Source organism: Lynx rufus, unplaced genomic scaffold (genome assembly GCF_022079265.1).
Source record: "Lynx rufus isolate CCGP_SWC_20201006 ecotype Redwood Valley unplaced genomic scaffold, mLynRuf1.p SCAF_2, whole genome shotgun sequence".
Taxonomy (NCBI): domain Eukaryota; kingdom Metazoa; phylum Chordata; class Mammalia; order Carnivora; family Felidae; genus Lynx; species Lynx rufus.
The window spans coordinates 209,895,424-209,907,481 of record NW_025814834.1 but is presented as its reverse complement, the minus strand read 5'-3'; positions in this window follow the sequence as shown (position 1 = coordinate 209,907,481).

Below are 12,058 nucleotides of genomic sequence, written 5' to 3'. Positions count from 1 at the left end.
CAGACATCTGCCCTCTTGCTGTGTCCTCACATGATGCAGACAGGAGGCTCTGGTCTCTCTTGGTCCCACCCTGGGGCCCCACCCTCATGACCTCATTACCTCCCAAAGGCCTCACTTCCGAATACCATCACAGCGCGGGTTAGGGCTTCCACACATGAACTCGGGGGCGGGGCACGAACATTCGGCCCGCAACACGCACGCACACGCACGCTATCTGGCATCGGTCCGGTGGGGTGGGGACCAGGGAGCCATCAGCGCATGGAGATTTATAGAGGATGAAAATAAACCCCAGGTTTCTATCACAAACGGATCACCCCACGGCGTCCAGCTTTGCTGGCTCGACGTTCGGCTAGAGTCACTGGGGAGATAAGATTGCCCCTGTCCTGGGACAGGGGTCCCTCTGGAGTCCAGGCTTTGGAAAGAAGCCAGAGGAGACCCCGGCTGTCCCTCCCTGGGGCCAGACCGATGTCCTGGGTACAGGCTTCTTGCCCTAAGAGGGACCAGTCTTCCTGCCACCGACGTGATTTGTGGACCCCTGCCGGGCCCCTAGCCCTGTGGAAGCCCAAAACACACACATACACGAGAAGGGACTGTCCCCTTGTTCTGTGGGGGCGACAGCCTCTGAAACCCGCCTCCTGGGGGCCCGATATGTGCTTTCTTTGGATTGCAAAGCATGGGCATGTGTGTTCACGTGGGCGGTGGTCACACAAGGGTGGAATCAGAGTTTCAGCCGCACACTGTGGGGACATTAACAGCACCGACCCTACTAGCCTGATGGGGGAGACAGAGCCACTGATGGGGGAGGGAGGTCCTCGTTCTCAGGGCACTCCCAGTCTGATGGAGGACTCAAAGCCCCCTATCACCTAGGTTGATAAGGAAGCTGCTAGTCTGAGGGGGGAGACCCAGCCCCACCCTCAGGGACCTGCCAGTTTGTTGGGAAAAATAGAGTTTCTGCACAGAAGGAGACCCTTGTCTGACGGGGGAGATAACATTTCTGTCCTCGGAAGTTCTCCGGTCAGATGGTGGAGGCTCCTGGGCCGGAGTGCTCCCAGTCCGAGAGGGGAGACAGGACCCTCAACCGTGAAGACAGCTAATGATGAGACACACAACGGAAACTTTTTTTCAACAATGCCGACCCAATTACGGCGCTGCTGAACCACTTAAACTCCTCATTTGCACATTCCTGGGGAAATGGCAAATAGCAAGAATGTGTAAATTGAGGAAAATTAATATAATTACCCAAGCTATTTCTTGTCTTCCCTTCATATCAACAGAAACCACAAACCTTTCCCGGTGAGCAGCGAGGCCGACAGCTGCCTCTCCCTCCGTGGGAAACAGGTTTTTACAGGTGCGCGGGGCACCTGTAAGCCAGGCCCGACAGGTGCGTCGGCGTGTGTGGCGGAGAGGGCGCTGCGGGCCTCGAGTCGGGAGACGCGGCTTGAGGTTTGGCCCTGTCGCTGGTTTGCGTGGGATTCCCGGGTCCCTGCACCTCTGGGCGCTCAAGTCCTGCCCGATACTAATCCAGGCGTGCCAAACTTTCTTCCGGGTCCAGGCGCCGTGTCAAGTGCATTGTCCCCTCGCTCACAAAGGATCACCACCAATACTCCCAGAGGGTTTCTTTCCTTACCCCCCCACTTTACGGATGAGAAGACGGCCGCTCGGGAAGGTGAAGTCACTTGCCAAGGGTCGCACAGCACAGGAGGGGACCCCAGGGCTACGGCCTTAATGCCCACACCCTTGACCCGGCCCTACCCACCCCCCAACCTTGGTGGTAAATTGGGGCCCATTCCCTGGCCCCACCCCTCCGCTCTGCCGCCTGAGGACCCTGGATGAGAACAGGGGCGCAAGTGCCGATCCGAGCCATGGAATGTTTGCAAACCCTTAGCCTTGGTCTTTCTTTCTAGCACGTGGGGGACTTTAACAGCATTGTGTGCATGGCGGTTTGGAGGATAAAACGAGTTAATTTATGTAGGATACTCAGAGCAGCTCCTGGCCCATAGGAAGCCCTCATCAACTTGATCATTATCATCACACACAGGAGCCCTGCCAGGTGTCTGTATCCTAGATGCTCCTCCTTAGAGTGGTAAATGCCCGGGCCTGCTGGGTGCCTCCAGTACCTTCTTTAGAGAGGCACAGCTCTGCTCCAGCCAGCTTGAAGAGCACAGCAGTTTGTGCAGAAACTTCTATCAGCTCTGCTGGCTTGGGGGGCCCCAATGCTGGAGCTGCTCAGCGAGCTTTTTGGGCAAACAATGGCAAAGAGCGGTAACCACCATACCGGTAAGTCGACATCCTGTCGTGGGCTGTTTAATGGGTCCAGAAAAGAGACCGTGTACGTTTGCAGAAAACGGGCCTCAGTCTGAGCGTGCACGGCCTCGGAGTAGATTTCAGCCCGTCCGCAAGCGTCTCCTGCTGGCCACGGCGAGCCAGTTTCCCACCGGGGCCCGGCGCCTGGGCAGCCAAGGAGGCCACGCGGTCCCTGGCTTCCCGGGGCTGAGCCCCCAGCCTCACGGCCAACGGGCAACAAAGGTTTGAAAAGATGAGGTTCTTGGAGGCCCTTGTCCCAGGGTCACGGGACGTCCCGGGTCAAGGAGCCGATGTGTATACGGTGCTCAGCCCCCGGGGCCTGCTCACTCAGTGTGAGGATGTCAGTGTCGGGCCTGACCAGCAGCGAGCAGGTGGCTGTATGTGGGCGGGGGCAGCCGGGAGCGCCCTGTTCAGGGCCCGCCTGGAGGGAAGGGAGACTCAGGGTCCTCTGCTGCAGGGGGTCACCTGGAGGCCTACACGGAGCACTGGGCTCAGGAGCGGCTGGAGAAAGTCACCTTGCCACGGGTATTGCTGGGCCTGCACGATACCAGCCACTGCCCTGTGGCAATTACCCTCGGTAGCCTGGCGATGTCAGTCCCTCTACCTGGATAGAGGGAGCTGCGGAAGGTCAGAGAGCTAAGACTTCAAACACCCCACCGCAGTGATTGCCCCTAAAACGAGTGCCCTCCCCTCAGAAGGTCAGGGGGTCGGAAGGTCCAGCTTTACAAACACTGCGAAGCCAGCGTCTGCGGGCAGAGCCGGGCCCGAGGGCTCCTGGTCCTAGAGATTGGGTGCCGGTGGCCCAGGTGTGGCCGGAGACCCCTGAGCTCCATTCCAGAAGGTCTCCTGAGTTCTTTGCAGCCCGAACCTAACTAACACACGATGGACAGACACGATCTTCTTCCCCTGCTGTTTCAGCTAAATTAGGTGACCGGGTCCTCTTGTGTGGCGAATCCGGGGACATGCATTTGCATGCTGTTTTGCATAACTCAGGGCATCATTTGCATTCATTTGCATGTTTCTCCGGATGTGAGATTCAAGGGGCCCGAACTCAACGCGTGTAAAATGAAATACGTATGTTGAGCCCCACTCCCCCCGAGCCGGCCTGAAGCCCACAGGCTGGGACGAAGGCGCTCAGAGGGCCGGCGGTCTCCCGGAGATGGTTCGATCAGGGAGGGCCTCCCGCCAGCTCTCTCTAGGGATACTCGGGACTGACGTGGGGGAGGAGAACTTCGGGCATCTGGGTACAAAGGACGGAGTGTCCACCACCGCCCAGAGCAGCACCTCGAACAGGTACATACAGTGGGCAGTGATGAAAACCCCTCTGCCCTGTCATCATTTAGGACCTATTCTGCGCCGGGCACTGTGCTAGACTTTTCGCACAGTTTGGCCCATTTTCTCCTTAGACCCTGACGAGGTGGGTTGTTATCCCGCCCTTCTTGGAGATAAGGAAATGGAAGTGTGGAGAGGCGAGGTGACCCCCTCAAGGCCACATGATTGGTCTTTGGAGGTCCGAGACTCAGATACAGGCCAGTTTATTTCTAGAGCCTTCCAGCCCTGGTTAGGCAGAGTGAGGAACCCAGCCTTTGGCAGCTCCAAGAGCATCTCTCTCTCTCTCTCTCTCTCTGCCAGACAGAAGCCCTCTCCTCTTTCTTTCCTGGGTTTCAGTGGACTTTCTCTTGAGGAGGAAGCCATAGGGCACCTGTGCCTCTAGAATGGCTTGGTTTCCATAGCAACAAAGGTACCACAGCCACGTCACAAGCCGTCCCCAGGGACGGAGTGGTGGGGCGTCTCCCTTTGAGGGAAGGAACTTCAGCCCCTGGCATAGACCAAACACTGAGCAGGGTCCCCGTGAGTGCTTCCTCAGTTCATTCACAGATGGGATGGGTATCCCCGCTTCGCCACTGTTTGCCCCACCCTCCCGGGGGGAGTGGTTAAAGATGGTGAAGCTTCTAGGGGCGCCTGGGTGGCTCAGTCGGTTGAGCGTCCGACTTCGGCTCAGGTCAGAATCTCAGGGTTCGTGAGTTCGAGCCCCGCGTCGGGCTCTGGGCTGACAGCTCGGAGCCTAGAGCCTGCTTCCGATTCTGTGTCTCCCTCTCTCTCTGCCCCTCCCCCCCCTCAAAAAATAAAGAACAACAAAAGACGGTGAAGACTCTCTGTCCCTTCCCCCATTGAGAAGTGGAGTTTACGTACCTTCCTCTTGAGTCTCGGTTGGCCTTTATGCTTTAAGGAGGGAATGTGATGAAAGCGACCCTGCCCGTCAGCCTGATGGCATCTGCTTTTGTACTTCTGGGAGCCCCTGGGTTGCCATGGGAGCGGTCCAGCTGCCCTGATGGAGAGACCACAGGACACACGTGTGGAGACAGGGCCTGAGAGAGAGCCCTGGCCACGGGGGCGCCATGCAGGCCGTGGATCCATCTTGTGACACGCCGCCTGGTCGAGTCCCCAGGTAGGTACAGATCCAGACCCGGTCTTGTCCTACAGGAGAACCACCTGCTCCCAGCGACCCGCGGAATCATGAGAGATCGTAGCAAAGCTTTAAGATGCTAAGTTTGGGGGCGGTTCGTTTCCTGACCACACACCTCCTCCTCTTCCAGTAGTCAAAGCATGCTTTTGGGGATGCTGCCTCACCTGCTCCCACCGTGGGGTGCAAGGTCACGATCAGACCTTGTCCCTTTAGTCACAGGGGTGGGTTGGGACCCAGGTCCAGTCAGTATAATGTCTCCTCCCCACCCTGGGCAACAGTGATTGGGCAGAGAAGGGCGCGTGTCTCTAGAAAGACCAATGGGGACCCTTCCCTGGGCTTTATGTACGGATGCTGGGGGAGAACAGCTCTGTTTCTTCCGGGGTTGCTAACCCGGGAGAACGTAAGCCTGGAAGCTGTCTGTGGCCGCGTTCCACACACCCGTCCCTACCCTAGCTCAGTGTGGAACGACCCTAGCCGCGGTGGGAGGGGAGGAGGGGAGGCAGGGACAGAAGAGGTGGGGCGACACCTTTGGGTTCTCGGCGTCTCCGGGCAAGCTCTCCCGCCGGACTTCCCGGTTTCATGAGCCAATGCGTGTTCTCTTCCCTTTAAGCTGGTTTGGGTTGATTTCTGTCACTGGAACTGATGGGACACACATCAGACCGACAGAGGCTGCTCTGTGCCTCATCTTAGGGGCTCGGTGCTCCTGGGAAAGGGGAGGAAAAGTGCACCTGCTCTGAGGCTGCGTACGTCCCTCCATTCTCTTACTGACCTCCCACAGCTGGCTTTCAGGGGGGTGGTTCCTGGCCATCTTGCAGGGAGACAGCAGGTGAGAGGCGGAGTGGCAGAGCCCCAACCATCCACGAGCCTCTCTCCCTCTCTCTCTCTGTGCGGCAGAGCGAGGCAGAGACCAGGCAGGGAGGAGGCAAGGCGGGGGGGGGGGGGGGAGGGTGGAGGGAGGCAGGGGAAATCCCATTAATTTTTCCAGTCCTAAATCAATTTAATGGGAGCCTCCGATGACTCTGATTTGATTTTTCATTTTCAGTATTACAATTATCAGCTGATGTTACCAGCAGCTCAGGCTTGAAATGGGCCAGCACAGTAGAAGCTGTCAAAAAGGGAATAGTCCCAGATTACACCAATTACCTAATATTTTGCTAATTAGACGCCCAATGCGTCTCTCTCGTTTACAGCAAGGGAAAAAAAAAAAATCCTTCACACTATCATCGTCCTTCTTCTTTGCTGATCAGAGGTTATCATGTAGCCCAGCTTGGGGATTTTGCATCTCGAGGAGAACTTCTGCGTTCAGGATCCCGTGTCCCCGTGATACTTCCTTGTGGAGAGTCCGGGAACCCTGCTGTCCATACTTAGTCCTTCTTGCCGCTCTCGGGAGGGATGGGGTGCAGGTGGTTCCATGTGCTCAGCCCCCCCCCCCCCCGTGAGATGGCACTATGCCAGGAGGCAGAAGGCGTGGGGAGAAATTTCAGGCATCCTCATACCAAACAGCAGGCGACTCAGGGGAGGATCTGGGGAATGACTGGGGCTGGAAAAGTGTCCAGAGTCAGAAACTTTCCTTCTCCTTTACTGATGGGGAAAAGGTCTCCAAAGGGGTGTGACTTGGCTAAGGTGCCATAGTTTGGCAGAGCTGTGCCTGAGCCCCAGGTCACTTCCTTCCCCGGTGTCACAGTCCTTCCACCCGCCACCGATGGCCAGTGTGTGCTCAGTGTTGTTTAAGTCTCCTGTGCAGCCGCCTAGACTGGCAAGCAAAGCCGGCTCAGAGGGAACACAGAGGCATCGGATGTATTCGGGCACCGGTCCAGCCCACTTATCTGCAGACTCCTAAGTCTACACAGCTGTCCTTCCTTTGCTTTGGGGCCAGGAAAACGGGGTTTGAATCTTGCACCCACCACTTACCGGCTGTGTGACCTTGACCAAATTCTTCAGCCCTCTGAACCCCAAAGGGAGCAGGAAGTCCAGAATGAGAAGGGTTCAGGAAAATCAGGGGTTAACAATTTATCCAAAAGAACCATTTTCCCCATGGACACACAAGGACAGGGAGGGGGGCGGCTTCCATTATTTTCTTTCGGTAATATAAATAACTGCTACGATTTACTGGGGACCCACCGTAAACTCCAGGCATGGGCCAAATGCTTTGCATATTTTATCTCATTTAATCAGCGCTAGGAGGCAGGATTGTCATACCCATTTTACAGCTGAGAAAACTGAGGCTCTCAGAGCTCAGGTGATTTGATTCCTGTGGTACGTGGAGAAGGGTAACGCCCCACCCCCTCCACAGCCTGGGTCCTTCAGCCTCCAGAGGCTGAACTGCGTGGGCAGGGGTGTGGGGGTGTGGGTGGGAGGGCAGGGGAGGGGCAGCGAGCCCGGGAGGCGCCGCCCCGCAAACCCCTCCCCCCCTCCCCAGATCCTGGTTCCTAGAGCTCAGGCCTCAGGGCAGCTGCTCTCAGAAACATGGTCAGCTCTGCTCTGCTGAACTTCATTATCTTTATCAAATTAATTTACACAAGCCGGTGTGGCCACCTAATTAAGACGTTTCCCAGGGCCCTGTGCCGGCTGCTTAATGAGGCAGGAGTGGCTGGACTCAGGTTCACAGTGTCCTGGGTGAGGAGGGGAGGAGGTGTCCGAGTGTGACCTGACCGCTGTGAGGTTCCTGCTCCGCCACAGCCCAGGGCTGTGGGTGACTACCACCGGTCCCGCCGTGCATCCCCCTGCTCCTTGAGAAGGAGGGTGTGCTGTGGCCCGTGGGGCCCAAGTTCCTGGTGGTTAATTTTGTAAGTGACTAAGATAAGACTTTCCTTTGTGCCTGATGATGGGTCAGCCCTGCGGCAGAATGCCCGGGGTTTGGTTAATGAACTTCTTTTCTTTCTGGAAATGAGATTTTTGAGCTGGGAGGGGAGGAGGAACCCATTCAGAGGCTGTCACTCTAGGTGAGCGAGGGGCTTTCTGCAGGGGCTCGGGGGCTGACCGAGAGCTGCTGGTCAGGAGGCGGGATGCCTGGGGGGGCAGGGACATATCCTAGATTCTGGTTTGGGCAACTGGACAGAGCGGTCAGCCTGGCCATTCATTCATTCGTTCATTCACTCATTCATCCAACACACACACACACACACACGCACACACACGCACGCACACGCGCAATTCCACACATACACAAATTGCTAACCTATATGCCAGGCCCTGGGTGCCAGGTGACTGGGGATAAAATCATGAACCAAACAGACCAGATCCCCGTTCTCACAGAGCTGACGAGCCAGGGGTTCACTGAACCTTAAAATCAGACACTCTTCGGGGCGCCTGGGTGGCGCAGTCGGTTAAGCGTCCGACTTCAGCCAGGTCACGATCTCGCGCTCCGTGAGTTCGAGCCCCGCGTCGGGCTCTGGGCTGATGGCTCAGAGCCTGGAGCCTGTTTCCGATGCTGTGTCTCCCTCTCTCTCTGCCCCTCCCCCGTTCATGCTCTGTCTCTCTCTGTCCCAAAAATAAAAAAATAAAAAAAAAATGTTAAAATCAGACACTCTTCACTGTAACTTCAACTGCCACGAAACGAGGGCTGACTTCGTGCCAGGATCTCATCCAATCCTTGCAGCCGCCCTGAGAGGTGGAGTCCAGGCTTGGCCCCGTTTTACAGATGGTGCCACTGAGGCTTCGGGAGCGCCCAGTTTTGTGACGCCGCCCCTAAGTGGCCGAGGCCAGGATTCGGACCCCTCTCCCTCTCCCTCATCTTACAAATTGTGGTAACTTCCACCAGGCGTGCCTGAACACCCCAGAACACCCTGGGTGCCATGCACAGCCCCTCTGTGGCGTGTCTTGAATGAGGTGGTGCGGCCCCACTGGGCTCCCTGTACCCCCTTGCCCGGATCCCGTGAGGGATCCCCATGGCTGAGGCTGGGCAGCGGGACGGTGGTCTGCAAAACGCTGCCTGGTCTGCAGTGGAGGGAACGGGGGGAGGGGAAGACGGCCGGGGCCACCTGCTGCTGGAGCCCCAGCCCTGGGCCGCTGCCACGTCCTCATACAGATACTATGTATGACTGTTTTTTTTTTCTCCCTCTAGAATGTAATCTCCAGGAGGGCAAGGGTCTCATCGAGCACCTTCGAGTGCCGGGTCCCTTGTGTACCTGCACAGAGGAGGAGGAAAAGAGGGGGAAACACCCCCCGCCCCCGCCCCTTGACCGTGGCACGTTCTAGATGTGGGCCTGCTTGCCCATCTTTGATCATGTCAGAGCAAAGGATTACCAACAAAACAACCGAAGCAATCAATCATCATTGGGGGCCAGATCGCCCCTTCTTTCCATCCCACACTCAGTGCGCTCTGAGCCTCCTCCTTCCTGTTCCGGGCAAGCCCCGCCCCCAGCTGTGACGTCAGGGTGGCCGCCCCGGGATCCCGGCTTGATTTGCCTTGACATTTTATAACCTTGTTTGCGCAGCTCAAGCCTGTGCATTAAAGACCACATGTTCCACTGAACATTTATAGCTGCAAATGGCTCTCCGCGTGGGGAAGGGAGGCAGCTGGGGGGTCTGGGGGAGCCCTGCCGGCTCTCGGTCTCATTCTCCCTCTCAGAAGTCGTGCCTTGGCTAAGTCTTTTTCTGTTTCCTTTTGAAAGTTTCTTTATATATTTTAGGGAGGACAGAGAGAGCGCACCTGTGCGTAGGAGCAGGGGAGGGGCAGAGAGAGGGAGAGAGAGAATCCCAAGCAGACTCTGTGCTGTCAGCACAGAGCCCGACCCCGGGCTCGAACTCAGGAACCGTGAGATCGTGACCTGAGCCGGATCCAGAGTTGGACGCTTCGCCGACTGAGCCACCCCAGGTGCCCCTCCCTAAATCCTTTTCTTGACCACGTCACTCAGTTGAGCACTTACCCATACGGACCAAGCGGCCCCTGTCTGGGCACTGTGCTAAGCGTGGGGGGGGGGGTAGAGGTAAGTGTGACATCTGCCACTGTGGCTGCGGGAGAGGAGGATTCAGGTGCAGGGCAGGGTGAGGGAGGGCCCGGGGTGGGGGGGGTGCAGCTACGCTGGGGTATGACTTGGAGCAAAATCCCACAGAAAGTGGCCTCAGCCGCATCCCACGGGGGCTCTGGACTAGAAGTTAACTTCAGAGTTGGCCCTGCTGGGGGCCTGTCTGTCGCTGGCCAAGGGCCAGCCTTGGGGTTGGGGACTCCCGCTCCCTGTAGACGTGGGCTAAGGGGCCCCCCACCTCTGCGTTAGACCTGCGGGTGTGGACGTTGGCGGGCTCGAGGAAGCAGCAGGAGGTCCCTGTGGGATTCTGGGAAAATGCCCGACAGGCGTCCCTACGGGTGTTGATGAGTTCACAGGCAGGTGGCGAAAGATCGGTGACCAACACGTTATGGCGAGATCCTCGCGGTGGTCTGGGGGAGCTCGGGACCTCCCGGGTGCCGTGCCGCGTGTGCTGCCTGCCTCGTGACGCCTCGCCAACATTCTCCACGGCAGCTACCCTCATTTTACGGGTGAGGACAGGGAAGTGCGGAGAGGTTAGGTCACTTGCCCCGAGGCAAACAGCTAGTCCGTGCAGAGAGCCGAGGCTTGAACCGCAGAACCTACACCTTTTCGTGTCTTGGATGTTTCCGGGCTTCGAGGGAGCTCCTGTGAGGAGCCCTTAACTCAGCCTGGGCGGAGAGTCAGAGAAATCCTCCGGGGAGAGGGGGTTCTGGGGAGCAACTCCCTGGACCCTGGTTTTCCTGGTTGGTCAGTCAGTCAGTCAACAACTCTTCCGAGATCTGCGAACAGGCCGGGTCCCGCTCTTAACCCAGCGGACACCTGAGCAGAGCGTTTGGAGCCCTGACCGCCCCCCCCCCAGGAAAGGGGCATCCCTGACTCTGGGTTCTGGGAGGGTGGCGGGGCGAGGGGGGACAGGCGGCCAAGGGGCAGCGAGGATGTCCCTGGGGCCTCGCCTTGAAGACGGGGAGGGACTCACAGGCTTGCTGTATGGAGGGGAGCCTGAGCCTTTGGCCGCTTTGTTGTTGTTGTTGCTGGGAATCGTCCCCGCAACGGTCCCGTGGGTGTCGCTTTGTCCTCTGCGGTTCCGGATGAGGGAGCCGTTCTGAGAAGTGGACGTCCTGCGACAAGGCGGAGGAAGCCTGAGAGGGGAAGGGGCGTAAAGGCAAATGGCCTTTAGGGACGCTGAGTGTCTGCAGGGATGGTCCCCCGTGTCCCCGGTGGTTGTAGGAAGGGGAGTATCTGGCCTCACCTCCCCCCCCACCCCCACCTCTCTGGTGCCTCCATATCTAGGGAAGCTCCCCTGCCCCCACCACCTTGTCAGACACTCAGGCCTTGTGGGGAGGTGCCCGCGGTCTCCCCTTTGCAGGGGGAGGGCAGAGAGTGGGGTCCCCCAGGAGGGACCAGGGGCGGGGACAGACTGGGTTCAACCTCTCTGAACCTCAGTTTCTCTGACATAGGTGCTTGGCCGCCAGGGCTGTTGTGACGCCTGTTTCCTGGTGTCCCAGTAGGGAACCTCCCCAGTCTCTCATTTCTGGAACTTCCCAGGTCCCCCTCGGTCTCCTCCTAGCCCCTCCCCCACCCCGCATCTTCACGGTGTCTGCCCAAGAGTTAGGGTGAAGGAGCTGCCTCGAAGGGGGGCAGTGAGGTCCCGGGCACAGGGGCCTCACCCTCCTGCCCTGCTCCCCAGGAGCCAGAGACCCGGAGCCCCTGCCCAAGAGGCCTTGAGCCCTCGCTCCCTGTGTCTCGCCTGCCTGAGCCCCCTCCCCGCTAACACTCTTGGCCATTGCCTTCTCCGTTTTTCCCTCGAGCTGCGACAACCACCTAGTACTATATACGTGAGCCACCGAGAGCAGCCTTGATGAATTCCGTGTTACCGTTTGCCTCTACGCCATAGTCCTGTCTGCTCCGGGGCGGCCTTTTGCCACTTTACCCATCGGGGCGTGTCACAGGCCCAAGGGTGTGTCTCACCAACTACAGGTTCAGGAGTCGGACAGATCCAAGTTCAAATGCTGGTTCTGCCACTGCCACTGTGGCCCTGGAGCCTTCGGCCTCCCCATCACCACGACGGGCCTCGGCTTATCATCCGCCCAAAGCGCACCGTGGGCAGGACCTCCTGGTAGGTGTTGTAACCCTTCGACACGGCAGGTCTCATGATTCACTTATGCACCAACAAGGGATTTGGGACACGTGACTTACCCGTCCGTCCACCCTCTGCGGAGCACAGAGGTGGGTCCCAGCCCCTGTTTGCAGGGAACTCGCCACCAGGGCCAAGGAGGCAAAATGCAACAGGTAATCAACACGTGAGTGATGGGCTGGGTTG